Source organism: Ambystoma mexicanum, chromosome 2p, assembly GCF_040938575.1.
Source record: "Ambystoma mexicanum isolate Mex_15411 chromosome 2p, UKY_AmexF1_1, whole genome shotgun sequence".
In the NCBI taxonomy this organism is placed as follows: Eukaryota; Metazoa; Chordata; class Amphibia; order Caudata; family Ambystomatidae; genus Ambystoma; species Ambystoma mexicanum.
The window spans coordinates 1,258,793,759-1,258,819,523 of record NC_090923.1 but is presented as its reverse complement, the minus strand read 5'-3'; positions in this window follow the sequence as shown (position 1 = coordinate 1,258,819,523).

Here is a 25,765-nt window from a genome sequence, read left to right as displayed (position 1 = left end):
GAGGGCTAAGATGTGTTTTAAGACTCTTTTTGGCCTGCCAACATTTTCTGGACCTCAGTGGTGTAGGATGAATTTTTCGGGCCAAAAATGTTTTTTAGAATTTCAAGGGTCTAGGATGCAGATTAGGGCCCTTTACAGGCTTGCAATATTTTTGGGACATTCGGAGCTCTGTGACACATTTTCTGGGCCACTAACTTTTCCTGGACTTCAGGGGGTCTAGCGCAATTTGTAAACCCCTTTTTCGGGCCTCCAAAGTTTTCTAGATTTATAGAGGGCTAAGATGTGTTTTAAGGCACTTCTTGGCTTACCATCATTTTCTGGACCTCAGGGGTGTAGGATGAATTTTTTGGTCCAAAAATGTTTTTGGGAATTTCAGGGATATAGGATGCGGATTCAGGCCCTTTACAGGCTGGCGATATTTTTGGACATTCAGAGCTCTGTGACACATTTTCTGGGCCACCAACGTATCCTGGACTTTAGGGGGTCTAGGCAATTTGTAAACCCCTTTTTCGGGCCTCCAAAGTTTTCTAGATTTTTGGAGGGCTAAGATGTGTTTTAAGGCTCTTTTTGGCTTGCCAACATTTTCTGGACCTCAGTGGTGTAGGATGAATTTTTCGGGCCAAAAACGTTTTTGGGAATTTCACGGGTCTAGGATGTGGATTAAGGCCCTTTACAGGCTGCTGTTATTTTTGGGACATTCGGAGCTCTGTGACAGATTTTCTGGGCCACCAACATTTTCTGGACTTTAGGGGGTGTAGGCAATGTGTAAACCCTTTTTTCAGGCCTCCAATGTTTTCTAGATTTATAGAGGGCTAAGATGTGTTTTAAGGCACTTCTTGGCTTACCATCATTTTCTGGACCTCAGGGGTGTAGGATGCATTTTTTGGTCCAAAAATGTTTTTGGGAATTTCAGGGTTCTAGGATGCGGATTCAGGCCCTTTACAGGCTGGCGATATTTTTGAGACATTCAGAAGTCTGTGACACATTTTCTGGGCCACCAACTTTTCGTGGACTTTAGGGGGTCTAGGCAATTTATAAACCCCTTTTTCGGGCCTCCAAAGTTTTCTAGATTTTTGGAGGGCTAAGATGTGTTTTAAGGCTCTTTTTGGTTTGCCAACATTTTCTGGACCTCAGTGGTGTAAGATGCATTTTTTGGGACAAAAATATTTTTGGGAATTTCAGGGGTCTAGGGTGCGGATTAAGGCCCTTTACAGGCTGGCGATATATTTGGAACAGTTGGAGCTCTGTGACCCATTTTGTGGGCCACCAACTTTTCCTGGACTTTAGGGGGTCTAGGCAATTTGTAACCCCCTTTTTTGGGCCTCCAAAGTTTTATAGATTTTTGGAGGGCTAAGATGTGTTTTAAGGCACTTTTTGGCTTGCCAACATTTTCTGGACCTCATGGGTGTAGAATGCATTTTTTGGTCCAAAAATGTTTTTGGGAATTTCAGGGCTATAGGATGCGGATTAAGGCCCTTTACAGGCTTGTGATATTTTTGGGACATTCGGAGGTCTGCGACACATTTTCTGGGCCACCAACCTTTCCTGGACTTTAGGGGATCTAGGCAATTTGTAAACCCCTTTTTCGGGCCTCCAAAGTTTTTTAGATCTTTGGAGGGCTAAGATGTGTTTTGAGGCTCTTTTTGGCCTGCCAACATTTTCTGGACCTCAGGGGTGTAGGATGCATTTTTTGGGCCAAAAATGTTTTTTAGAATTTCAAGGGTCTAGGATGCAGATTAAGGCCCTTTAAAGGCTGGCGATATTTTTGGGAAATTCGGAGCTCTGTGACACATTTTCTGGGCCACCAACTTTTCCTGGACTTTAGGGGGTCTAGGCAATTTGTAAACCCCTTTTTCAGGCGTCCAAAGTTTTCTAGATTTTTGGAGGGATAAGATGTGTTTTAAGGCACTTTTTGGCTTGCCAACATTTTCTGGACCTCAGGGTTGTAGGATGTATTTTTTGGGCCAAAAATGTTTTTTAGAATTTAAGGGTCTAGGATGCAGATTAAGGCCCTTTACAGGCTTGCGATATTTTTGGGACATTCGGAGGTCTTCGACATATTTTCTGGGCCACCAAGTTTTCCTGGACTTTAGGCGGTGTAGGCAATTTGTAAACCCCTTTTTCAGGCCTCCAAAGTTTTCTAGATTTTTGGAGGGCTAAGATGTGTTTTAAGGCACTTTTTGGCTTACCATCATTTTCTGGACCTCAGGGGTGTAGGATGCATTTTTTGGGACAAACATGTTTTTGGGAATTTCAGGGGCCTAGGATGCGGATTAAGGCCCTTTACAGGCTGGTGATATTTTTGGGACATTCAGAGCTCTGTGACACATTTTCTGGGCCACCAACTTTTCCTGGACTTCAGGGGGTCTACGCAATTTGTAAACCCTTTTTTCGGGCCTCCAAAGTTTTCTATATTTTTGGAGGGCTAAGATGTGTTTTAAGGCTCTTTTTGGTTTGTCAACATTTTCTGGACCTCATTAGTGTAAGATGCATTTTTTGGGCCAAACATATTTTTGGGAATTTCAGGGGTCTAGGATGCGGATTTTTACAGGCTTTACAGGCTGGCAATATTTTTGGAACATTTGGAGCTCTGTGACCCATTTTGTGGGCCAAATTTTCCTGGACTTTAGGGGGTCTAGGCAATTTGCAACCCCCTTTTTTGGGCCACCAAAGTTTTCTAGATTTTTGGAGGGCTAAGATGTGTTTTAAGGCTCTTTTTGGCTTGCCAACATTTTCTGGACCTCAGTGGTGTAGGATGAATTTTTCGGGCCAAAAATGTTTTTGGGAATTTCAGGGGTCTAGGATGTGGATTAAGGCACTTTACAGGCTGCTGGTATTTTTGGGACATTCGAAGCTCTGTGACACATTTTCTGGGCCACCAACTTTTCCCGGACTTTAGGGGGTCTAGGCAATTTGTAAACCCCTTTTTCAGGCCTTCAAAGTTTTCTAGATTTTTGGAGGGCTAAGATGTGTTTTAAGTTAATTTTTGGCCTGCCAACAATTTCTGGACCTCAGGTGGGTAGGATGCATTTTTTGGGTCAAAAATGTTTTTGGGAATTTCAGGGGTCTAAGATGCAGATTAAGGCCCTTTAAAGGCTTGTGATATTTTTGGGACATTCGGAGGTCTTCGACATATTTTCTGGGCCACCAAGTTTTCCTGGACTTTAGGCGTTGTAGGCAATTTGTAAACCCCTTTTTCAGGCCTCCAAAGTTTTCTAGATTTTTGGAGGGCTAAGATGTGTTTTAAGGCACTTTTTGGCTTGCCAACATTTTCTGGACCTCATGGGTGTAGGATGCATTTTTTGGTCCAAAAATGTTTTTGGGAATTTCAGGGCTATAGGATGTGGAATAAGGCCCTTTACAGGTTGGTGATATTTTTGGGACATTCAGAGCTCTGTGACACATTTTCTGGGCCACCAACCTTTCCTGGACTTTAGGGGATCTAGGCAATTTGTAAACCCCTTTTTCGGACCTCCAAATTTTCTATATTTTTGGAGGGCTAAAATGTGTTTTAAGGCTCTTTTTGGCCAGCCAACATTTTCTGGACCTCAGGGGTGTAGGATGTATTTTTTGGGCCAAAAATGTTTTTTAGAATTTAAGGGTCTAGGATGCAGATTAAGGCCCTTTACAGGCTTGCGATATTTTTGGGACATTCAGAGCTCTGTGACACATTTTCTGGGCCACCAACTTTTTCTGGACTTCAGGGGGTCGACGCAATTTGTAAACCCTATTTTCGGGCCTCCAAAGTTTTCTATATTTTTGGAAGGCTAAGATGTCTTTTAAAGCTCTTTTTGGTTTGTCAACATGTTCTGGACCTCATTGGTGTAAGATGCATTTTTTGGGCCAAACATATATTTGGGAATTTCAGGGGTCTAGGATGCGGATTTTTACAGGCTTTACAGGCTGGCAATATTTTTGGAACATTTGGAGCTCTGTGACCCATTTTGTGGGCCAACTTTTCCTGGACTTTAGGGGGTCTAGTCAATTTGTAACCCCCTTTTTTGGGCCACCAAAGTTTTCTAGATTTTTGGAGGGCTAAGATGTGTTTTAAGGCTCTTTTTGGCTTGCCAACATTTTCTGGACCTCAGTGGTGTAGGATGAATTTTTCGGGCCAACAATGTTTTTGGGAATTTCAGGGGCCTAGGATGTGGATTAAGGCCCTTTACAGGCTTGCGATATTTTTGGGACATTCGGAGGTCTTCGACACAATTTCTAGGCCACCAAGTTTTCCTGGACTTTAGGCGGTGTAAGCAATTTGTAAACCCCTTTTTCAGCCCTCCAAAGTTTTCTAGATTTTTGGAGGGCTAAGATGTGTTTTAAGGCTCTTTTTGGCTTGCCAACATTTTCTGGACCTCAGTGGTGTAGGATGAATTTTTCGGGCCAACAATTTTTTTGGGAATTTCAGGGGTCTAGGATGTGGATTAAGGCCCTTTACAGGCTGCTGATATTTTTGGACATTCAGAGCTCTGTGACACATTTTCTGGGCCACCAACGTATCCTGGACTCTAGGGGGTCTAGGCAATTTGTAAACCCCTTTTTCGGGCCTCCAAAGTTTTCTAGATTTTTGGAGGGCTAAGATGTGTTTTAAAGCTCTTTTTGGCCTGCCAACATTTTCTGGACCACAAGGGGGTAGGATGCATTTTTTGGGTCAAAAATGTTTTTGGTAATTTCAGGGGTCTAGGATGTGGATTAAGGCCCTTTACAGGCTGGTGATATTTTGGGACATTCGGAGCTCTGTGACACATTTTCTGGGCCACCAACTTTTCCTCGACTTTAGGGGGTCTAGGCAATTTGTAAACCCCTTTTTCAGGCCTCCAATGTTTTCTAGATTTTTGGAGGGCTAAGATGTGTTTTAATGCTATTTTTGGCCTGCCAACATTTTCTGGACCTCAGGTGGGTATGATGCATTTTTTGGGTCAAAAATGTTTTTGGGAATTTCAGGGGTCTAGGATGCGGATTAAGGCCCTTTACAGGCTGGCGATATTTTTGGCACATTCAGAGCTCTGTGGCACATTTTCTGGGCCACTAACTTTTCGTGGACTTTAGGGGGTCTAGGCAATTTGTAAACCTTTTTTTCAGGCCTTCAAAGTTTTCTCGGTTTTTGGAGGGCTAAGATGTGTTTTAAGGCACTTTTTGGCTTGCCAACATTTTCTGGACCTCAGGGGTGTAGGATGCATTTTTTGGTCCAAAAATGTTTTTGGGAATTTCAGGGCTATAGGATGCGGATTAAGGCCCTTTACAGGTTGGTGATATTTTTGGGACATTCAGAGCTCTGTGACACATTTTCTGGGCCACCAACCTTTCCTGGACTTTAGGGGATCTAGGCAATTTGCAAACCCCTTTTTTGGGCCTCCAATGTTTTCTAGATTTTTGGAGGGCTAAGATGTGTTTTAAGACTCTTTTTGGCCTGCCAACATTTTCTGGACCTCAGGGGTGTAGGATGCATTTTTTGGGCCAAAAATGTTTTTTAGAATTTCAAGGGTCTAGGATACAGATTAAGGCCCTTTACAGGCTTGAGATATTTTTGGGACATTCGGAGGTCTTCGACACAATTTCTAGGCCACCAACTTTTCCTGGACTTTAGGGGGTGTAGGCAATTTGTAAACCCCTTTTTCAGGCCTCCAAAGTTTTCTAGATTTTTGGAGGGCTAAGATGTGTTTTAAGGCTCTTTTTGGTTTGCGAACATTTTCTGGACCTCATTGGTGTAAGATGCATTTTTTGGGCCAAAAATATTTTTGGGAATTTCAGGGGTCTAGGATGCGGATTAAGGCCCTTTACAGGCTGGCAATATTTTTGGAACATTTGGAGCTCTGTGACCCATTTTGTGGGCCACCAACTTTTCCTGGACTTTAGGGGGTCTAGGCAATTTGTAACCCCCTTTTTTGGGCCTCCAAAGTTTTCTAGATTTTTGGAGGGCTAAGATGTGTTTTAAGGCTCTTTTTGGCTTGCCAACATTTTCTGGACCTCAGTGGTGTAGGATGAATTTTTCGGGCCAAAAATGTTTTTGGGAATTTCACGGGTCTAGGATGTGGATTAAGGCCCTTTACATGCTGCTGTTATTTTTGGGACATTCGGAGCTCTGTGACAGATTTTCTGGGCCACCAACTTTTTCTGGACTTTAGCGGGTGTAGGCAATGTGTAAACCCTTTTTTCAGGCCTCCAATGTTTTCTAGATTTATGGAGGGCTAAGATGTGTTTTAAGGCACTTCTTGGCTTACCATCATTTTCTGGACCTCAGGGGTGTAGGATGCATTTTCTGGTCCAAAAATGTTTTTGGGAATTTCAGGGTTTAGGATGCGGATTAAGGTCCTTTACAGGCTGGCGATATTTTTGAGACATTCAGAAGTCTGTGAAACATTTTCTGGGCCACCAACTTTTCGTGGACTTTAGCGGGTCTAGGCAATTTATAAACCCCTTTTTCGGGCCTCCAAAGTTTTCTAGATTTTTGGAGGGCTAAGATGTGTTTTAAGGCTCTTTTTGGTTTGCCAACATTTTCTGGACCTCAGTGGTGTAAGATGCATTTTTTGGGCCAAAAATATTTTTGGGAATTTCAGGGGTATAGGATGTGGATTAAGGCCCTTTACAGGCTGGCGATATTTTTGGGACATTCAAAGCTCTGTGACACATTTTCTGGGCCACCAAATTTTCCTGAACTTTAGGGGATCTAGGCAATTTGTAAACCCCTTTTTCAGGCCTCCAAAGTTTTCTAGATTTTTGGAGGGCTAAGATGTGTTTTAAGGCTATTTTTGGCCTGCCAACATTTTCTGGACCTCAGGGGGGTAGGATGCATTATTTGGGTCAAAAATGTTTTTGGGAATTTCAGGGGTCTAGGATGCGGATTAAGGCCCTTTACAGGCTGGCGATATTTTTGGCACATTCAGAGCTCTGTGGCACATTTTCTGGGCCACTAACTTTCCGTGGACTTTAAGGGGTCTAGGCAATTAGTAAACTCCTTTTTCAGGCCTCCAAAGTTTTCTCGATTTTTGGAGGGCTGAGATCTGTTTTAAGGCACTTTTTGGCTTGCCAACATTTTCTGGACCTCATGGGTGTAGATGCATTTTTTGGTCCAAAAATGTTTTTGGGAATTTCAGGGCTATAGGATGCGGATTAAGGCCCTTTACAGGTTGGTGATATTTTTGGGACATTCAGAGCTCTGTGACACATTTTCTGGGCCACCAACCTTTCCTGGACTTTAGGGGATCTAGGCAATTTGTAAACCCCTTTTTCGGGCCTCCAAAGTTTTCTAGATTTTTGGAGGGCTAAGATGTGTTTTTAGGCACTTTTTGGCTTACCATCATTTTCTGGACCTCAGGGGTGTAGGATGCATTTTTTGGGACAAACATGTTTTTGGGAATTTCAGGGGTCGAGGATGCGGATGAATGCCCTTTACAGGCTGGTGATATTTTTGGGACATTCAGAGCTCTGTGACACATTTTCTGGGCCACCAACTTTTCCTGGACCTTAGGGGGTGTAGGCAATTTGTAAACCCCTTTTTCAGGCCTCCAAAGTTTTCTAGATTTTTGGAGGGCTAAGATGTGTTTTAAGGCACTTTTTGGGTTGTCAACATTTTCTGGACCTCATTGGTGTAAGATGCATTTTTTGGGCCAAAAATATTTTTGGGAATTTCAGGGGACTAGCATGCGGATTAAGGCCCTTTACAGGCTGGCGATATTTTTGGGACATTCGGAGCTCTGTGACACATTTTCTGGGCCACCAACTTTTCCTGGACTTCAGGGGGTCTACGCAATTTGTAAACCCTTTTTTCGGGCCTCCAAAGTTTTCTATATTTTTGGAGGGCTAAGATGTGTTTTAAGGCTCTTTTTGGTTTGTCAACATTTTCTGGACCTCATTAGTGTAAGATGCATTTTTTGGGCCAAACATATTTTTGGGAATTTCAGGGGTCTAGGATGCGGATTTTTACAGGCTTTACAGGCTGGCAATATTTTTGGAACATTTGGAGCTCTGTGACCCATTTTGTGGGCCAAATTTTCCTGGACTTTGGGGGGTCTAGGCAATTTGCAACCCCCTTTTTTGGGCCACCAAAGTTTTCTAGATTTTTGGAGGGCTAAGATGTGTTTTAAGGCTCTTTTTGGCTTGCCAACATTTTCTGGACCTCAGTGGTGTAGGATGAATTTTTCGGGCCAAAAATGTTTTTGGGAATATCAGGGGTCTAGGATGTGGATTAAGGCACTTTACAGGCTGCTGATATTTTTGGGACATTCGAAGCTCTGTGACACATTTTCTGGGCCACCAACTTTTCCCGGACTTTAGGGGGTCTAGGCAATTTGTAAACCCCTTTTTCAGGCCTTCAAAGTTTTCTAGATTTTTGGAGGGCTAAGATGTGTTTTAAGTTAATTTTTGGCCTGCCAACAATTTCTGGACCTCAGGTGGGTAGGATGCATTTTTTGGGTCAAAAATGTTTTTGGGAATTTCAGGGGTCTAAGATGCAGATTAAGGCCCTTTAAAGGCTTGTGATATTTTTGGGACATTCGGAGGTCTTCGACATATTTTCTGGGCCACCAAGTTTTCCTGGACTTTAGGCGTTGTAGGCAATTTGTAAACCCCTTTTTCAGGCCTCCAAAGTTTTCTAGATTTTTGGAGGGCTAAGATGTGTTTTAAGGCACTTTTTGGCTTGCCAACATTTTCTGGACCTCATGGGTGTAGGATGCATTTTTTGGTCCAAAAATGTTTTTGGGAATTTCAGGGCTATAGGATGTGGAATAAGGCCCTTTACAGGTTGGTGATATTTTTGGGACATTCAGAGCTCTGTGACACATTTTCTGGGCCACCAACCTTTCCTGGACTTTAGGTGATCTAGGCAATTTGTAAACCCCTTTTTCGGACCTCCAAATTTTCTATATTTTTGGAGGGCTAAAATGTGTTTTAAGGCTCTTTTTGGCCAGCCAACATTTTCTGGACCTCAGGGGTGTAGGATGTATTTTTTGGGCCAAAAATGTTTTTTAGAATTTAAGGGTCTAGGATGCAGATTAAGGCCCTTTACAGGCTTGCGATATTTTTGGGACATTCAGAGCTCTGTGACACATTTTCTGGGCCACCAACTTTTTCTGGACTTCAGGGGGTCGACGCAATTTGTAAACCCTATTTTCGGGCCTCCAAAGTTTTCTATATTTTTGGAAGGCTAAGATGTCTTTTAAAGCTCTTTTTGGTTTGTCAACATGTTCTGGACCTCATTGGTGTAAGATGCATTTTTTGGGCCAAACATATATTTGGGAATTTCAGGGGTCTAGGATGCGGATTTTTACAGGCTTTACAGGCTGGCAATATTTTTGGAACATTTGGAGCTCTGTGACCCATTTTGTGGGCCAACTTTTCCTGGACTTTAGGGGGTCTAGGCAATTTGTAACCCCCTTTTTTGGGCCACCAAAGTTTTCTAGATTTTTGGAGGGCTAAGATGTGTTTTAAGGCTCTTTTTGGCTTGCCAACATTTTCTGGACCTCAGTGGTGTAGGATGAATTTTTCGGGCCAACAATGTTTTTGGGAATTTCAGGGGCCTAGGATGTGGATTAAGGCCCTTTACAGGCTTGCGATATTTTTGGGACATTCGGAGGTCTTCGACACAATTTCTAGGCCACCAAGTTTTCCTGGACTTTAGGCGGTGTAAGCAATTTGTAAACCCCTTTTTCAGGCCTCCAAAGTTTTCTAGATTTTTGGAGGGCTAAGATGTGTTTTAAGGCTCTTTTTGGCTTGCCAACATTTTCTGGACCTCAGTGGTGTAGGATGAATTTTTCGGGCCAACAATTTTTTTGGGAATTTCAGGGGTCTAGGATGTGGATTAAGGCCCATTACAGGCTGCTGATATTTTTGGACATTCAGAGCTCTGTGACACATTTTCTGGGCCACCAACGTATCCTGGACTCTAGGGGGTCTAGGCAATTTGTAAACCCCTTTTTCGGGCCTCCAAAGTTTTCTAGATTTTTGGAGGGCTAAGATGTGTTTTAAAGCTCTTTTTGGCCTGCCAACATTTTCTGGACCACAAGGGGGTAGGATGCATTTTTTGGGTCAAAAATGTTTTTGGTAATTTCAGGGGTCTAGGATGTGGATTAAGGCCCTTTACAGGCTGGTGATATTTTGGGACATTCGGAGCTCTGTGACACATTTTCTGGGCCACCAACTTTTCCTCGACTTTAGGGGGTCTAGGCAATTTGTAAACCCCTTTTTCAGGCCTCCAATGTTTTCTAGATTTTTGGAGGGCTAAGATGTGTTTTAATGCTATTTTTGGCCTGCCAACATTTTCTGGACCTCAGGTGGGTATGATGCATTTTTTGGGTCAAAAATGTTTTTGGGAATTTCAGGGGTCTAGGATGCGGATTAAGGCCCTTTACAGGCTGGCGATATTTTTGGCACATTCAGAGCTCTGTGGCACATTTTCTGGGCCACTAACTTTTCGTGGACTTTAGGGGGTCTAGGCAATTTGTAAACCCCTTTTTCAGGCCTCCAAAGTTTTCTAGATTTTTAGAGGGCTAAGATGTGTTTTAAGACTCTTTTTGGCCTGCCAACATTTTCTGGACCTCAGTGGTGTAGGATGAATTTTTCGGGCCAAAAATGTTTTTTAGAATTTCAAGGGTCTAGGATGCAGATTAGGGCCCTTTACAGGCTTGCAATATTTTTGGGACATTCGGAGCTCTGTGACACATTTTCTGGGCCACTAACTTTTCCTGGACTTCAGGGGGTCTAGCGCAATTTGTAAACCCCTTTTTCGGGCCTCCAAAGTTTTCTAGATTTATAGAGGGCTAAGATGTGTTTTAAGGCACTTCTTGGCTTACCATCATTTTCTGGACCTCAGGGGTGTAGGATGAATTTTTTGGTCCAAAAATGTTTTTGGGAATTTCAGGGATATAGGATGCGGATTCAGGCCCGTTACAGGCTGGCGATATTTTTGGACATTCAGAGCTCTGTGACACATTTTCTGGGCCACCAACGTATCCTGGACTTTAGGGGGTCTAGGCAATTTGTAAACCCCTTTTTCGGGCCTCCAAAGTTTTCTAGATTTTTGGAGGGCTAAGATGTGTTTTAAGGCTCTTTTTGGCTTGCCAACATTTTCTGGACCTCAGTGGTGTAGGATGAATTTTTCGGGCCAAAAACGTTTTTGGGAATTTCACGGGTCTAGGATGTGGATTAAGGCCCTTTACAGGCTGCTGTTATTTTTGGGACATTCGGAGCTCTGTGACAGATTTTCTGGGCCACCAACATTTTCTGGACTTTAGGGGGTGTAGGCAATGTGTAAACCCTTTTTTCAGGCCTCCAATGTTTTCTAGATTTATAGAGGGCTAAGATGTGTTTTAAGGCACTTCTTGGCTTACCATCATTTTCTGGACCTCAGGGGTGTAGGATGCATTTTTTGGTCCAAAAATGTTTTTGGGAATTTCAGGGTTCTAGGATGCGGATTCAGGCCCTTTACAGGCTGGCGATATTTTTGAGACATTCAGAAGTCTGTGACACATTTTCTGGGCCACCAACTTTTCGTGGACTTTAGGGGGTCTAGGCAATTTATAAACCCCTTTTTCGGGCCTCCAAAGTTTTCTAGATTTTTGGAGGGCTAAGATGTGTTTTAAGGCTCTTTTTGGTTTGCCAACATTTTCTGGACCTCAGTGGTGTAAGATGCATTTTTTGGGACAAAAATATTTTTGGGAATTTCAGGGGTCTAGGGTGCGGATTAAGGCCCTTTACAGGCTGGCGATATATTTGGAACAGTTGGAGCTCTGTGACCCATTTTGTGGGCCACCAACTTTTCCTGGACTTTAGGGGGTCTAGGCAATTTGTAACCCCCTTTTTTGGGCCTCCAAAGTTTTATAGATTTTTGGAGGGCTAAGATGTGTTTTAAGGCACTTTTTGGCTTGCCAACATTTTCTGGACCTCATGGGTGTAGAATGCATTTTTTGGTCCAAAAATGTTTTTGGGAATTTCAGGGCTATAGGATGCGGATTAAGGCCCTTTACAGGCTTGTGATATTTTTGGGACATTCGGAGGTCTGCGACACATTTTCTGGGCCACCAACCTTTCCTGGACTTTAGGGGATCTAGGCAATTTGTAAACCCCTTTTTCGGGCCTCCAAAGTTTTTTAGATCTTTGGAGGGCTAAGATGTGTTTTGAGGCTCTTTTTGGCCTGCCAACATTTTCTGGACCTCAGGGGTGTAGGATGCATTTTTTGGGCCAAAAATGTTTTTTAGAATTTCAAGGGTCTAGGATGCAGATTAAGGCCCTTTAAAGGCTGGCGATATTTTTGGGAAATTCGGAGCTCTGTGACACATTTTCTGGGCCACCAACTTTTCCTGGACTTTAGGGGGTCTAGGCAATTTGTAAACCCCTTTTTCAGGCGTCCAAAGTTTTCTAGATTTTTGGAGGGATAAGATGTGTTTTAAGGCACTTTTTGGCTTGCCAACATTTTCTGGACCTCAGGGTTGTAGGATGTATTTTTTGGGCCAAAAATGTTTTTTAGAATTTAAGGGTCTAGGATGCAGATTAAGGCCCTTTACAGGCTTGCGATATTTTTGGGACATTCGGAGGTCTTCGACATATTTTCTGGGCCACCAAGTTTTCCTGGACTTTAGGCGGTGTAGGCAATTTGTAAACCCCTTTTTCAGGCCTCCAAAGTTTTCTAGATTTTTGGAGGGCTAAGATGTGTTTTAAGGCACTTTTTGGCTTACCATCATTTTCTGGACCTCAGGGGTGTAGGATGCATTTTTTGGGACAAACATGTTTTTGGGAATTTCAGGGGCCTAGGATGCGGATTAAGGCCCTTTACAGGCTGGTGATATTTTTGGGACATTCAGAGCTCTGTGACACATTTTCTGGGCCACCAACTTTTCCTGGACTTCAGGGGGTCTACGCAATTTGTAAACCCTTTTTTCGGGCCTCCAAAGTTTTCTATATTTTTGGAGGGCTAAGATGTGTTTTAAGGCTCTTTTTGGTTTGTCAACATTTTCTGGACCTCATTAGTGTAAGATGCATTTTTTGGGCCAAACATATTTTTGGGAATTTCAGGGGTCTAGGATGCGGATTTTTACAGGCTTTACAGGCTGGCAATATTTTTGGAACATTTGGAGCTCTGTGACCCATTTTGTGGGCCAAATTTTCCTGGACTTTAGGGGGTCTAGGCAATTTGCAACCCCCTTTTTTGGGCCACCAAAGTTTTCTAGATTTTTGGAGGGCTAAGATGTGTTTTAAGGCTCTTTTTGGCTTGCCAACATTTTCTGGACCTCAGTGGTGTAGGATGAATTTTTCGGGCCAAAAATGTTTTTGGGAATATCAGGGGTCTAGGATGTGGATTAAGGCACTTTACAGGCTGCTGGTATTTTTGGGACATTCGAAGCTCTGTGACACATTTTCTGGGCCACCAACTTTTCCCGGACTTTAGGGGGTCTAGGCAATTTGTAAACCCCTTTTTCAGGCCTTCAAAGTTTTCTAGATTTTTGGAGGGCTAAGATGTGTTTTAAGTTAATTTTTGGCCTGCCAACAATTTCTGGACCTCAGGTGGGTAGGATGCATTTTTTGGGTCAAAAATGTTTTTGGGAATTTCAGGGGTCTAAGATGCAGATTAAGGCCCTTTAAAGGCTTGTGATATTTTTGGGACATTCGGAGGTCTTCGACATATTTTCTGGGCCACCAAGTTTTCCTGGACTTTAGGCGTTGTAGGCAATTTGTAAACCCCTTTTTCAGGCCTCCAAAGTTTTCTAGATTTTTGGAGGGCTAAGATGTGTTTTAAGGCACTTTTTGGCTTGCCAACATTTTCTGGACCTCATGGGTGTAGGATGCATTTTTTGGTCCAAAAATGTTTTTGGGAATTTCAGGGCTATAGGATGTGGAATAAGGCCCTTTACAGGTTGGTGATATTTTTGGGACATTCAGAGCTCTGTGACACATTTTCTGGGCCACCAACCTTTCCTGGACTTTAGGGGATCTAGGCAATTTGTAAACCCCTTTTTCGGACCTCCAAATTTTCTATATTTTTGGAGGGCTAAAATGTGTTTTAAGGCTCTTTTTGGCCAGCCAACATTTTCTGGACCTCAGGGGTGTAGGATGTATTTTTTGGGCCAAAAATGTTTTTTAGAATTTAAGGGTCTAGGATGCAGATTAAGGCCCTTTACAGGCTTGCGATATTTTTGGGACATTCAGAGCTCTGTGACACATTTTCTGGGCCACCAACTTTTTCTGGACTTCAGGGGGTCGACGCAATTTGTAAACCCTATTTTCGGGCCTCCAAAGTTTTCTATATTTTTGGAAGGCTAAGATGTCTTTTAAAGCTCTTTTTGGTTTGTCAACATGTTCTGGACCTCATTGGTGTAAGATGCATTTTTTGGGCCAAACATATATTTGGGAATTTCAGGGGTCTAGGATGCGGATTTTTACAGGCTTTACAGGCTGGCAATATTTTTGGAACATTTGGAGCTCTGTGACCCATTTTGTGGGCCAACTTTTCCTGGACTTTAGGGGGTCTAGTCAATTTGTAACCCCCTTTTTTGGGCCACCAAAGTTTTCTAGATTTTTGGAGGGCTAAGATGTGTTTTAAGGCTCTTTTTGGCTTGCCAACATTTTCTGGACCTCAGTGGTGTAGGATGAATTTTTCGGGCCAACAATGTTTTTGGGAATTTCAGGGGCCTAGGATGTGGATTAAGGCCCTTTACAGGCTTGCGATATTTTTGGGACATTCGGAGGTCTTCGACACAATTTCTAGGCCACCAAGTTTTCCTGGACTTTAGGCGGTGTAAGCAATTTGTAAACCCCTTTTTCAGCCCTCCAAAGTTTTCTAGATTTTTGGAGGGCTAAGATGTGTTTTAAGGCTCTTTTTGGCTTGCCAACATTTTCTGGACCTCAGTGGTGTAGGATGAATTTTTCGGGCCAACAATTTTTTTGGGAATTTCAGGGGTCTAGGATGTGGATTAAGGCCCTTTACAGGCTGCTGATATTTTTGGACATTCAGAGCTCTGTGACACATTTTCTGGGCCACCAACGTATCCTGGACTCTAGGGGGTCTAGGCAATTTGTAAACCCCTTTTTCGGGCCTCCAAAGTTTTCTAGATTTTTGGAGGGCTAAGATGTGTTTTAAAGCTCTTTTTGGCCTGCCAACATTTTCTGGACCACAAGGGGGTAGGATGCATTTTTTGGGTCAAAAATGTTTTTGGTAATTTCAGGGGTCTAGGATGTGGATTAAGGCCCTTTACAGGCTGGTGATATTTTGGGACATTCGGAGCTCTGTGACACATTTTCTGGGCCACCAACTTTTCCTCGACTTTAGGGGGTCTAGGCAATTTGTAAACCCCTTTTTCAGGCCTCCAATGTTTTCTAGATTTTTGGAGGGCTAAGATGTGTTTTAATGCTATTTTTGGCCTGCCAACATTTTCTGGACCTCAGGTGGGTATGATGCATTTTTTGGGTCAAAAATGTTTTTGGGAATTTCAGGGGTCTAGGATGCGGATTAAGGCCCTTTACAGGCTGGCGATATTTTTGGCACATTCAGAGCTCTGTGGCACATTTTCTGGGCCACTAACTTTTCGTGGACTTTAGGGGGTCTAGGCAATTTGTAAACCTTTTTTTCAGGCCTTCAAAGTTTTCTCGGTTTTTGGAGGGCTAAGATGTGTTTTAAGGCACTTTTTGGCTTGCCAACATTTTCTGGACCTCAGGGGTGTAGGATGCATTTTTTGGTCCAAAAATGTTTTTGGGAATTTCAGGGCTATAGGATGCGGATTAAGGCCCTTTACAGGTTGGTGATATTTTTGGGACATTCAGAGCTCTGTGACACATTTTCTGGGCCACCAACCTTTCCTGGACTTTAGGGGATCTAGGCAATTTGCAAACCCCTTTTTTGGGCCTCCAATGTTTTCTAGATTTTTGGAGGGCTAAGATGTGTTTTAAGACTCTTTTTGGCCTGCCAACATTTTCTGGACCTCAGGGGTGTAGGATGCATTTTTTGGGCCAAAAATGTTTTTTAGAATTTCAAGGGTCTAGGATACAGATTAAGGCCCTTTACAGGCTTGAGATATTTTTGGGACATTCGGAGGTCTTCGACACAATTTCTAGGCCACCAACTTTTCCTGGACTTTAGGGGGTGTAGGCAATTTGTAAACCCCTTTTTCAGGCCTCCAAAGTTTTCTAGATTTTTGGAGGGCTAAGATGTGTTTTAAGGCTCTTTTTGGTTTGCAAACATTTTCTGGACCTCATTGGTGTAAGATGCATTTTTTGGGCCAAAAATATTTTTGGGAATTTCAGGGGTCTAGGATGCGGATTAAGGCCCTTTACAGGCTGGCAATATTTTTGGAACATTTGGAGCTCTGTGACCCATTTTGTGGGCCACCAACTTTTCCTGGACTTTAGGGGGTCTAGGCAATTTGTAACCCCCTTTTTTGGGCCTCCAAAGTTTTCTAGATTTTTGGAGGGCTAAGATGTGTTTTAAGGCTCTTTTTGGCTTGCCAACATTTTCTGGACCTCAGTGGTGTAGGATGAATTTTTCGGGCCAAAAATGTTTTTGGGAATTTCACGGGTCTAGGATGTGGATTAAGGCCCTTTACATGCTGCTGTTATTTTTGGGACATTCGGAGCTCTGTGACAGATTTTCTGGGCCACCAACTTTTTCTGGACTTTAGCGGGTGTAGGCAATGTGTAAACCCTTTTTTCAGGCCTCCAATGTTTTCTAGATTTATGGAGGGCTAAGATGTGTTTTAAGGCACTTCTTGGCTTACCATCATTTTCTGGACCTCAGGGGTGTAGGATGCATTTTCTGGTCCAAAAATGTTTTTGGGAATTTCAGGGCTATAGGATGCGGATTAAGGCCCTTTACAGGCTTGTGATATTTTTGGGACATTCGGAGGTCTGCGACACATTTTCTGGGCCACCAACCTTTCCTGGACTTTAGGGGATCTAGGCAATTTGTAAACCCCTTTTTCGGGCCTCCAAAGTTTTTTAGATCTTTGGAGGGCTAAGATGTGTTTTGAGGCTCTTTTTGGCCTGCCAACATTTTCTGGACCTCAGGGGTGTAGGATGCATTTTTTGGGCCAAAAATGTTTTTTAGAATTTCAAGGGTCTAGGATGCAGATTAAGGCCCTTTAAAGGCTGGCGATATTTTTGGGAAATTCGGAGCTCTGTGACACATTTTCTGGGCCACCAACTTTTCCTGGACTTTAGGGGGTCTAGGCAATTTGTAAACCCCTTTTTCAGGCGTCCAAAGTTTTCTAGATTTTTGGAGGGATAAGATGTGTTTTAAGGCACTTTTTGGCTTGCCAACATTTTCTGGACCTCAGGGTTGTAGGATGTATTTTTTGGGCCAAAAATGTTTTTTAGAATTTAAGGGTCTAGGATGCAGATTAAGGCCCTTTACAGGCTTGCGATATTTTTGGGACATTCGGAGGTCTTCGACATATTTTCTGGGCCACCAAGTTTTCCTGGACTTTAGGCGGTGTAGGCAATTTGTAAACCCCTTTTTCAGGCCTCCAAAGTTTTCTAGATTTTTGGAGGGCTAAGATGTGTTTTAAGGCACTTTTTGGCTTACCATCATTTTCTGGACCTCAGGGGTGTAGGATGCATTTTTTGGGACAAACATGTTTTTGGGAATTTCAGGGGCCTAGGATGCGGATTAAGGCCCTTTACAGGCTGGTGATATTTTTGGGACATTCAGAGCTCTGTGACACATTTTCTGGGCCACCAACTTTTCCTGGACTTCAGGGGGTCTACGCAATTTGTAAACCCTTTTTTCGGGCCTCCAAAGTTTTCTATATTTTTGGAGGGCTAAGATGTGTTTTAAGGCTCTTTTTGGTTTGTCAACATTTTCTGGACCTCATTAGTGTAAGATGCATTTTTTGGGCCAAACATATTTTTGGGAATTTCAGGGGTCTAGGATGCGGATTTTTACAGGCTTTACAGGCTGGCAATATTTTTGGAACATTTGGAGCTCTGTGACCCATTTTGTGGGCCAAATTTTCCTGGACTTTAGGGGGTCTAGGCAATTTGCAACCCCCTTTTTTGGGCCACCAAAGTTTTCTAGATTTTTGGAGGGCTAAGATGTGTTTTAAGGCTCTTTTTGGCTTGCCAACATTTTCTGGACCTCAGTGGTGTAGGATGAATTTTTCGGGCCAAAAATGTTTTTGGGAATATCAGGGGTCTAGGATGTGGATTAAGGCACTTTACAGGCTGCTGATATTTTTGGGACATTCGAAGCTCTGTGACACATTTTCTGGGCCACCAACTTTTCCCGGACTTTAGGGGGTCTAGGCAATTTGTAAACCCCTTTTTCAGGCCTTCAAAGTTTTCTAGATTTTTGGAGGGCTAAGATGTGTTTTAAGGCAATTTTTGGCCTGCCAACAATTTCTGGACCTCAGGTGGGTAGGATGCATTTTTTGGGTCAAAAATGTTTTTGGGAATTTCAGGGGTCTAAGATGCAGATTAAGGCCCTTTAAAGGCTTGTGATATTTTTGGGACATTCGGAGGTCTTCGACATATTTTCTGGGCCACCAAGTTTTCCTGGACTTTAGGCGTTGTAGGCAATTTGTAAACCCCTTTTTCAGGCCTCCAAAGTTTTCTAGATTTTTGGAGGGCTAAGATGTGTTTTAAGGCACTTTTTGGCTTGCCAACATTTTCTGGACCTCATGGGTGTAGGATGCATTTTTTGGTCCAAAAATGTTTTTGGGAATTTCAGGGCTATAGGATGTGGAATAAGGCCCTTTACAGGTTGGTGATATTTTTGGGACATTCAGAGCTCTGTGACACATTTTCTGGGCCACCAACCTTTCCTGGACTTTAGGGGATCTAGGCAATTTGTAAACCCCTTTTTCGGACCTCCAAATTTTCTATATTTTTGGAGGGCTAAAATGTGTTTTAAGGCTCTTTTTGGCCAGCCAACATTTTCTGGACCTCAGGGGTGTAGGATGTATTTTTTGGGCCAAAAATGTTTTTTAGAATTTAAGGGTCTAGGATGCAGATTAAGGCCCTTTACAGGCTTGCGATATTTTTGGGACATTCAGAGCTCTGTGACACATTTTCTGGGCCACCAACTTTTTCTGGACTTCAGGGGGTCGACGCAATTTGTAAACCCTATTTTCGGGCCTCCAAAGTTTTCTATATTTTTGGAAGGCTAAGATGTCTTTTAAAGCTCTTTTTGGTTTGTCAACATGTTCTGGACCTCATTGGTGTAAGATGCATTTTTTGGGCCAAACATATATTTGGGAATTTCAGGGGTCTAGGATGCGGATTTTTACAGGCTTTACAGGCTGGCAATATTTTTGGAACATTTGGAGCTCTGTGACCCATTTTGTGGGCCAACTTTTCCTGGACTTTAGGGGGTCTAGTCAATTTGTAACCCCCTTTTTTGGGCCACCAAAGTTTTCTAGATTTTTGGAGGGCTAAGATGTGTTTTAAGGCTCTTTTTGGCTTGCCAACATTTTCTGGACCTCAGTGGTGTAGGATGAATTTTTCGGGCCAACAATGTTTTTGGGAATTTCAGGGGCCTAGGATGTGGATTAAGGCCCTTTACAGGCTTGCGATATTTTTGGGACATTCGGAGGTCTTCGACACAATTTCTAGGCCACCAAGTTTTCCTGGACTTTAGGCGGTGTAAGCAATTTGTAAACCCCTTTTTCAGCCCTCCAAAGTTTTCTAGATTTTTGGAGGGCTAAGATGTGTTTTAAGGCTCTTTTTGGCTTGCCAACATTTTCTGGACCTCAGTGGTGTAGGATGAATTTTTCGGGCCAACAATTTTTTTGGGAATTTCAGGGGTCTAGGATGTGGATTAAGGCCCTTTACAGGCTGCTGATATTTTTGGACATTCAGAGCTCTGTGACACATTTTCTGGGCCACCAACGTATCCTGGACTCTAGGGGGTCTAGGCAATTTGTAAACCCCTTTTTCGGGCCTCCAAAGTTTTCTAGATTTTTGGAGGGCTAAGATGTGTTTTAAAGCTCTTTTTGGCCTGCCAACATTTTCTGGACCACAAGGGGGTAGGATGCATTTTTTGGGTCAAAAATGTTTTTGGTAATTTCAGGGGTCTAGGATGTGGATTAAGGCCCTTTACAGGCTGGTGATATTTTGGGACATTCGGAGCTCTGTGACACATTTTCTGGGCCACCAACTTTTCCTCGACTTTAGGGGGTCTAGGCAATTTGTAAACCCCTTTTTCAGGCCTCCAATGTTTTCTAGATTTTTGGAGGGCTAAGATGTGTTTTAATGCTATTTTTGGCCTGCCAACATTTTCTGGACCTCAGGTGGGTATGATGCATTTTTTGGGTCAAAAATGTTTTTGGGAATTTCAGGGGTCTAGGATGCGGATTAAGGCCCTTTACAGGCTGGCGATATTTTTGGCACATTCAGAGCTCTGTGGCACATTTTCTGGGCCACTAACTTTTCGTGGACTTTAGGGGGTCTAGGCAATTTGTAAACCTTTTTTTCAGGCCTTCAAAGTTTTCTCGGTTTTTGGAGGGCTAAGATGTGTTTTAAGGCACTTTTTGGCTTGCCAACATTTTCTGGACCTCAGGGGTGTAGGATGCATTTTTTGGTCCAAAAATGTTTTTGGGAATTTCAGGGCTATAGGATGCGGATTAAGGCCCTTTACAGGTTGGTGATATTTTTGGGACATTCAGAGCTCTGTGACACATTTTCTGGGCCACCAACCTTTCCTGGACTTTAGGGGATCTAGGCAATTTGCAAACCCCTTTTTTGGGCCTCCAATGTTTTCTAGATTTTTGGAGGGCTAAGATGTGTTTTAAGACTCTTTTTGGCCTGCCAACATTTTCTGGACCTCAGGGGTGTAGGATGCATTTTTTGGGCCAAAAATGTTTTTTAGAATTTCAAGGGTCTAGGATACAGATTAAGGCCCTTTACAGGCTTGAGATATTTTTGGGACATTCGGAGGTCTTCGACACAATTTCTAGGCCACCAACTTTTCCTGGACTTTAGGGGGTGTAGGCAATTTGTAAACCCCTTTTTCAGGCCTCCAAAGTTTTCTAGATTTTTGGAGGGCTAAGATGTGTTTTAAGGCTCTTTTTGGTTTGCGAACATTTTCTGGACCTCATTGGTGTAAGATGCATTTTTTGGGCCAAAAATATTTTTGGGAATTTCAGGGGTCTAGGATGCGGATTAAGGCCCTTTACAGGCTGGCAATATTTTTGGAACATTTGGAGCTCTGTGACCCATTTTGTGGGCCACCAACTTTTCCTGGACTTTAGGGGGTCTAGGCAATTTGTAACCCCCTTTTTTGGGCCTCCAAAGTTTTCTAGATTTTTGGAGGGCTAAGATGTGTTTTAAGGCTCTTTTTGGCTTGCCAACATTTTCTGGACCTCAGTGGTGTAGGATGAATTTTTCGGGCCAAAAATGTTTTTGGGAATTTCACGGGTCTAGGATGTGGATTAAGGCCCTTTACATGCTGCTGTTATTTTTGGGACATTCGGAGCTCTGTGACAGATTTTCTGGGCCACCAACTTTTTCTGGACTTTAGCGGGTGTAGGCAATGTGTAAACCCTTTTTTCAGGCCTCCAATGTTTTCTAGATTTATGGAGGGCTAAGATGTGTTTTAAGGCACTTCTTGGCTTACCATCATTTTCTGGACCTCAGGGGTGTAGGATGCATTTTCTGGTCCAAAAATGTTTTTGGGAATTTCAGGGTTTAGGATGCGGATTAAGGTCCTTTACAGGCTGGCGATATTTTTGAGACATTCAGAAGTCTGTGAAACATTTTCTGGGCCACCAACTTTTCGTGGACTTTAGCGGGTCTAGGCAATTTATAAACCCCTTTTTCGGGCCTCCAAAGTTTTCTAGATTTTTGGAGGGCTAAGATGTGTTTTAAGGCTCTTTTTGGTTTGCCAACATTTTCTGGACCTCAGTGGTGTAAGATGCATTTTTTGGGCCAAAAATATTTTTGGGAATTTCAGGGGTATAGGATGTGGATTAAGGCCCTTTACAGGCTGGCGATATTTTTGGGACATTCAAAGCTCTGTGACACATTTTCTGGGCCACCAAATTTTCCTGAACTTTAGGGGATCTAGGCAATTTGTAAACCCCTTTTTCAGGCCTCCAAAGTTTTCTAGATTTTTGGAGGGCTAAGATGTGTTTTAAGGCTATTTTTGGCCTGCCAACATTTTCTGGACCTCAGGGGGGTAGGATGCATTATTTGGGTCAAAAATGTTTTTGGGAATTTCAGGGGTCTAGGATGCGGATTAAGGCCCTTTACAGGCTGGCGATATTTTTGGCACATTCAGAGCTCTGTGGCACATTTTCTGGGCCACTAACTTTTCGTGGACTTTAAGGGGTCTAGGCAATTAGTAAACTCCTTTTTCAGGCCTCCAAAGTTTTCTCGATTTTTGGAGGGCTGAGATCTGTTTTAAGGCACTTTTTGGCTTGCCAACATTTTCTGGACCTCATGGGTGTAGATGCATTTTTTGGTCCAAAAATGTTTTTGGGAATTTCAGGGCTATAGGATGCGGATTAAGGCCCTTTACAGGTTGGTGATATTTTTGGGACATTCAGAGCTCTGTGACACATTTTCTGGGCCACCAACCTTTCCTGGACTTTAGGGGATCTAGGCAATTTGTAAACCCCTTTTTCGGGCCTCCAAAGTTTTCTAGATTTTTGGAGGGCTAAGATGTGTTTTTAGGCACTTTTTGGCTTACCATCATTTTCTGGACCTCAGGGGTGTAGGATGCATTTTTTGGGACAAACATGTTTTTGGGAATTTCAGGGGTCGAGGATGCGGATGAATGCCCTTTACAGGCTGGTGATATTTTTGGGACATTCAGAGCTCTGTGACACATTTTCTGGGCCACCAACTTTTCCTGGACCTTAGGGGGTGTAGGCAATTTGTAAACCCCTTTTTCAGGCCTCCAAAGTTTTCTAGATTTTTGGAGGGCTAAGATGTGTTTTAAGGCACTTTTTGGGTTGCCAACATTTTCTGGACCTCATGGGTGTAGATGCATTTTTTGGGCCAAAAATATTTTTGGGAATTTCAGGGGACTAGCATGCGGATTAAGGCCCTTTACAGGCTGGCGATATTTTTGGGACATTCGGAGCTCTGTGACACATTTTCTGGGCCACCAACTTTTCCTGGACTTCAGGGGGTCTACGCAATTTGTAAACCCTTTTTTCGGGCCTCCAAAGTTTTCTATATTTTTGGAGGGCTAAGATGTGTTTTAAGGCTCTTTTTGGTTTGTCAACATTTTCTGGACCTCATTAGTGTAAGATGCATTTTTTGGGCCAAACATATTTTTGGGAATTTCAGGGGTCTAGGATGCGGATTTTTACAGGCTTTACAGGCTGGCAATATTTTTGGAACATTTGGAGCTCTGTGACCCATTTTGTGGGCCAAATTTTCCTGGACTTTAGGGGGTCTAGGCAATTTGCAACCCCCTTTTTTGGGCCACCAAAGTTTTCTAGATTTTTGGAGGGCTAAGATGTGTTTTAAGGCTCTTTTTGGCTTGCCAACATTTTCTGGACCTCAGTGGTGTAGGATGAATTTTTCGGGCCAAAAATGTTTTTGGGAATATCAGGGGTCTAGGATGTGGATTAAGGCACTTTACAGGCTGCTGATATTTTTGGGACATTCGAAGCTCTGTGACACATTTTCTGGGCCACCAACTTTTCCCGGACTTTAGGGGGTCTAGGCAATTTGTAAACCCCTTTTTCAGGCCTTCAAAGTTTTCTAGATTTTTGGAGGGCTAAGATGTGTTTTAAGGCAATTTTTGGCCTGCCAACAATTTCTGGACCTCAGGTGGGTAGGATGCATTTTTTGGGTCAAAAATGTTTTTGGGAATTTCAGAAGTCTAAGATGCAGATTAAGGCCCTTTAAAGGCTTGTGATATTTTTGGGACATTCGGAGGTCTTCGACATATTTTCTGGGCCACCAAGTTTTCCTGGACTTTAGGCGTTGTAGGCAATTTGTAAACCCCTTTTTCAGGCCTCCAAAGTTTTCTAGATTTTTGGAGGGCTAAGATGTGTTTTAAGGCACTTTTTGGCTTGCCAACATTTTCTGGACCTCATGGGTGTAGGATGCATTTTTTGGTCCAAAAATGTTTTTGGGAATTTCAGGGCTATAGGATGTGGAATAAGGCCCTTTACAGGTTGGTGATATTTTTGGGACATTCAGAGCTCTGTGACACATTTTCTGGGCCACCAACCTTTCCTGGACTTTAGGGGATCTAGGCAATTTGTAAACCCCTTTTTCGGACCTCCAAATTTTCTATATTTTTGGAGGGCTAAAATGTGTTTTAAGGCTCTTTTTGGCCAGCCAACATTTTCTGGACCTCAGGGGTGTAGGATGTATTTTTTGGGCCAAAAATGTTTTTTAGAATTTAAGGGTCTAGGATGCAGATTAAGGCCCTTTACAGGCTTGCGATATTTTTGGGACATTCAGAGCTCTGTGACACATTTTCTGGGCCACCAACTTTTTCTGGACTTCAGGGGGTCGACGCAATTTGTAAACCCTATTTTCGGGCCTCCAAAGTTTTCTATATTTTTGGAAGGCTAAGATGTCTTTTAAAGCTCTTTTTGGTTTGTCAACATGTTCTGGACCTCATTGGTGTAAGATGCATTTTTTGGGCCAAACATATATTTGGGAATTTCAGGGGTCTAGGATGCGGATTTTTACAGGCTTTACAGGCTGGCAATATTTTTGGAACATTTGGAGCTCTGTGACCCATTTTGTGGGCCAACTTTTCCTGGACTTTAGGGGGTCTAGGCAATTTGTAACCCCCTTTTTTGGGCCACCAAAGTTTTCTAGATTTTTGGAGGGCTAAGATGTGTTTTAAGGCTCTTTTTGGCTTGCCAACATTTTCTGGACCTCAGTGGTGTAGGATGAATTTTTCGGGCCAACAATGTTTTTGGGAATTTCAGGGGCCTAGGATGTGGATTAAGGCCCTTTACAGGCTTGCGATATTTTTGGGACATTCGGAGGTCTTCGACACAATTTCTAGGCCACCAAGTTTTCCTGGACTTTAGGCGGTGTAAGCAATTTGTAAACCCCTTTTTCAGGCCTCCAAAGTTTTCTAGATTTTTGGAGGGCTAAGATGTGTTTTAAGGCTCTTTTTGGCTTGCCAACATTTTCTGGACCTCAGTGGTGTAGGATGAATTTTTCGGGCCAACAATTTTTTTGGGAATTTCAGGGGTCTAGGATGTGGATTAAGGCCCTTTACAGGCTGCTGATATTTTTGGACATTCAGAGCTCTGTGACACATTTTCTGGGCCACCAACGTATCCTGGACTCTAGGGGGTCTAGGCAATTTGTAAACCCCTTTTTCGGGCCTCCAAAGTTTTCTAGATTTTTGGAGGGCTAAGATGTGTTTTAAAGCTCTTTTTGGCCTGCCAACATTTTCTGGACCACAAGGGGGTAGGATGCATTTTTTGGGTCAAAAATGTTTTTGGTAATTTCAGGGGTCTAGGATGTGGATTAAGGCCCTTTACAGGCTGGTGATATTTTGGGACATTCGGAGCTCTGTGACACATTTTCTGGGCCACCAACTTTTCCTCGACTTTAGGGGGTCTAGGCAATTTGTAAACCCCTTTTTCAGGCCTCCAATGTTTTCTAGATTTTTGGAGGGCTAAGATGTGTTTTAATGCTATTTTTGGCCTGCCAACATTTTCTGGACCTCAGGTGGGTATGATGCATTTTTTGGGTCAAAAATGTTTTTGGGAATTTCAGGGGTCTAGGATGCGGATTAAGGCCCTTTACAGGCTGGCGATATTTTTGGCACATTCAGAGCTCTGTGGCACATTTTCTGGGCCACTAACTTTTCGTGGACTTTAGGGGGTCTAGGCAATTTGTAAACCTTTTTTTCAGGCCT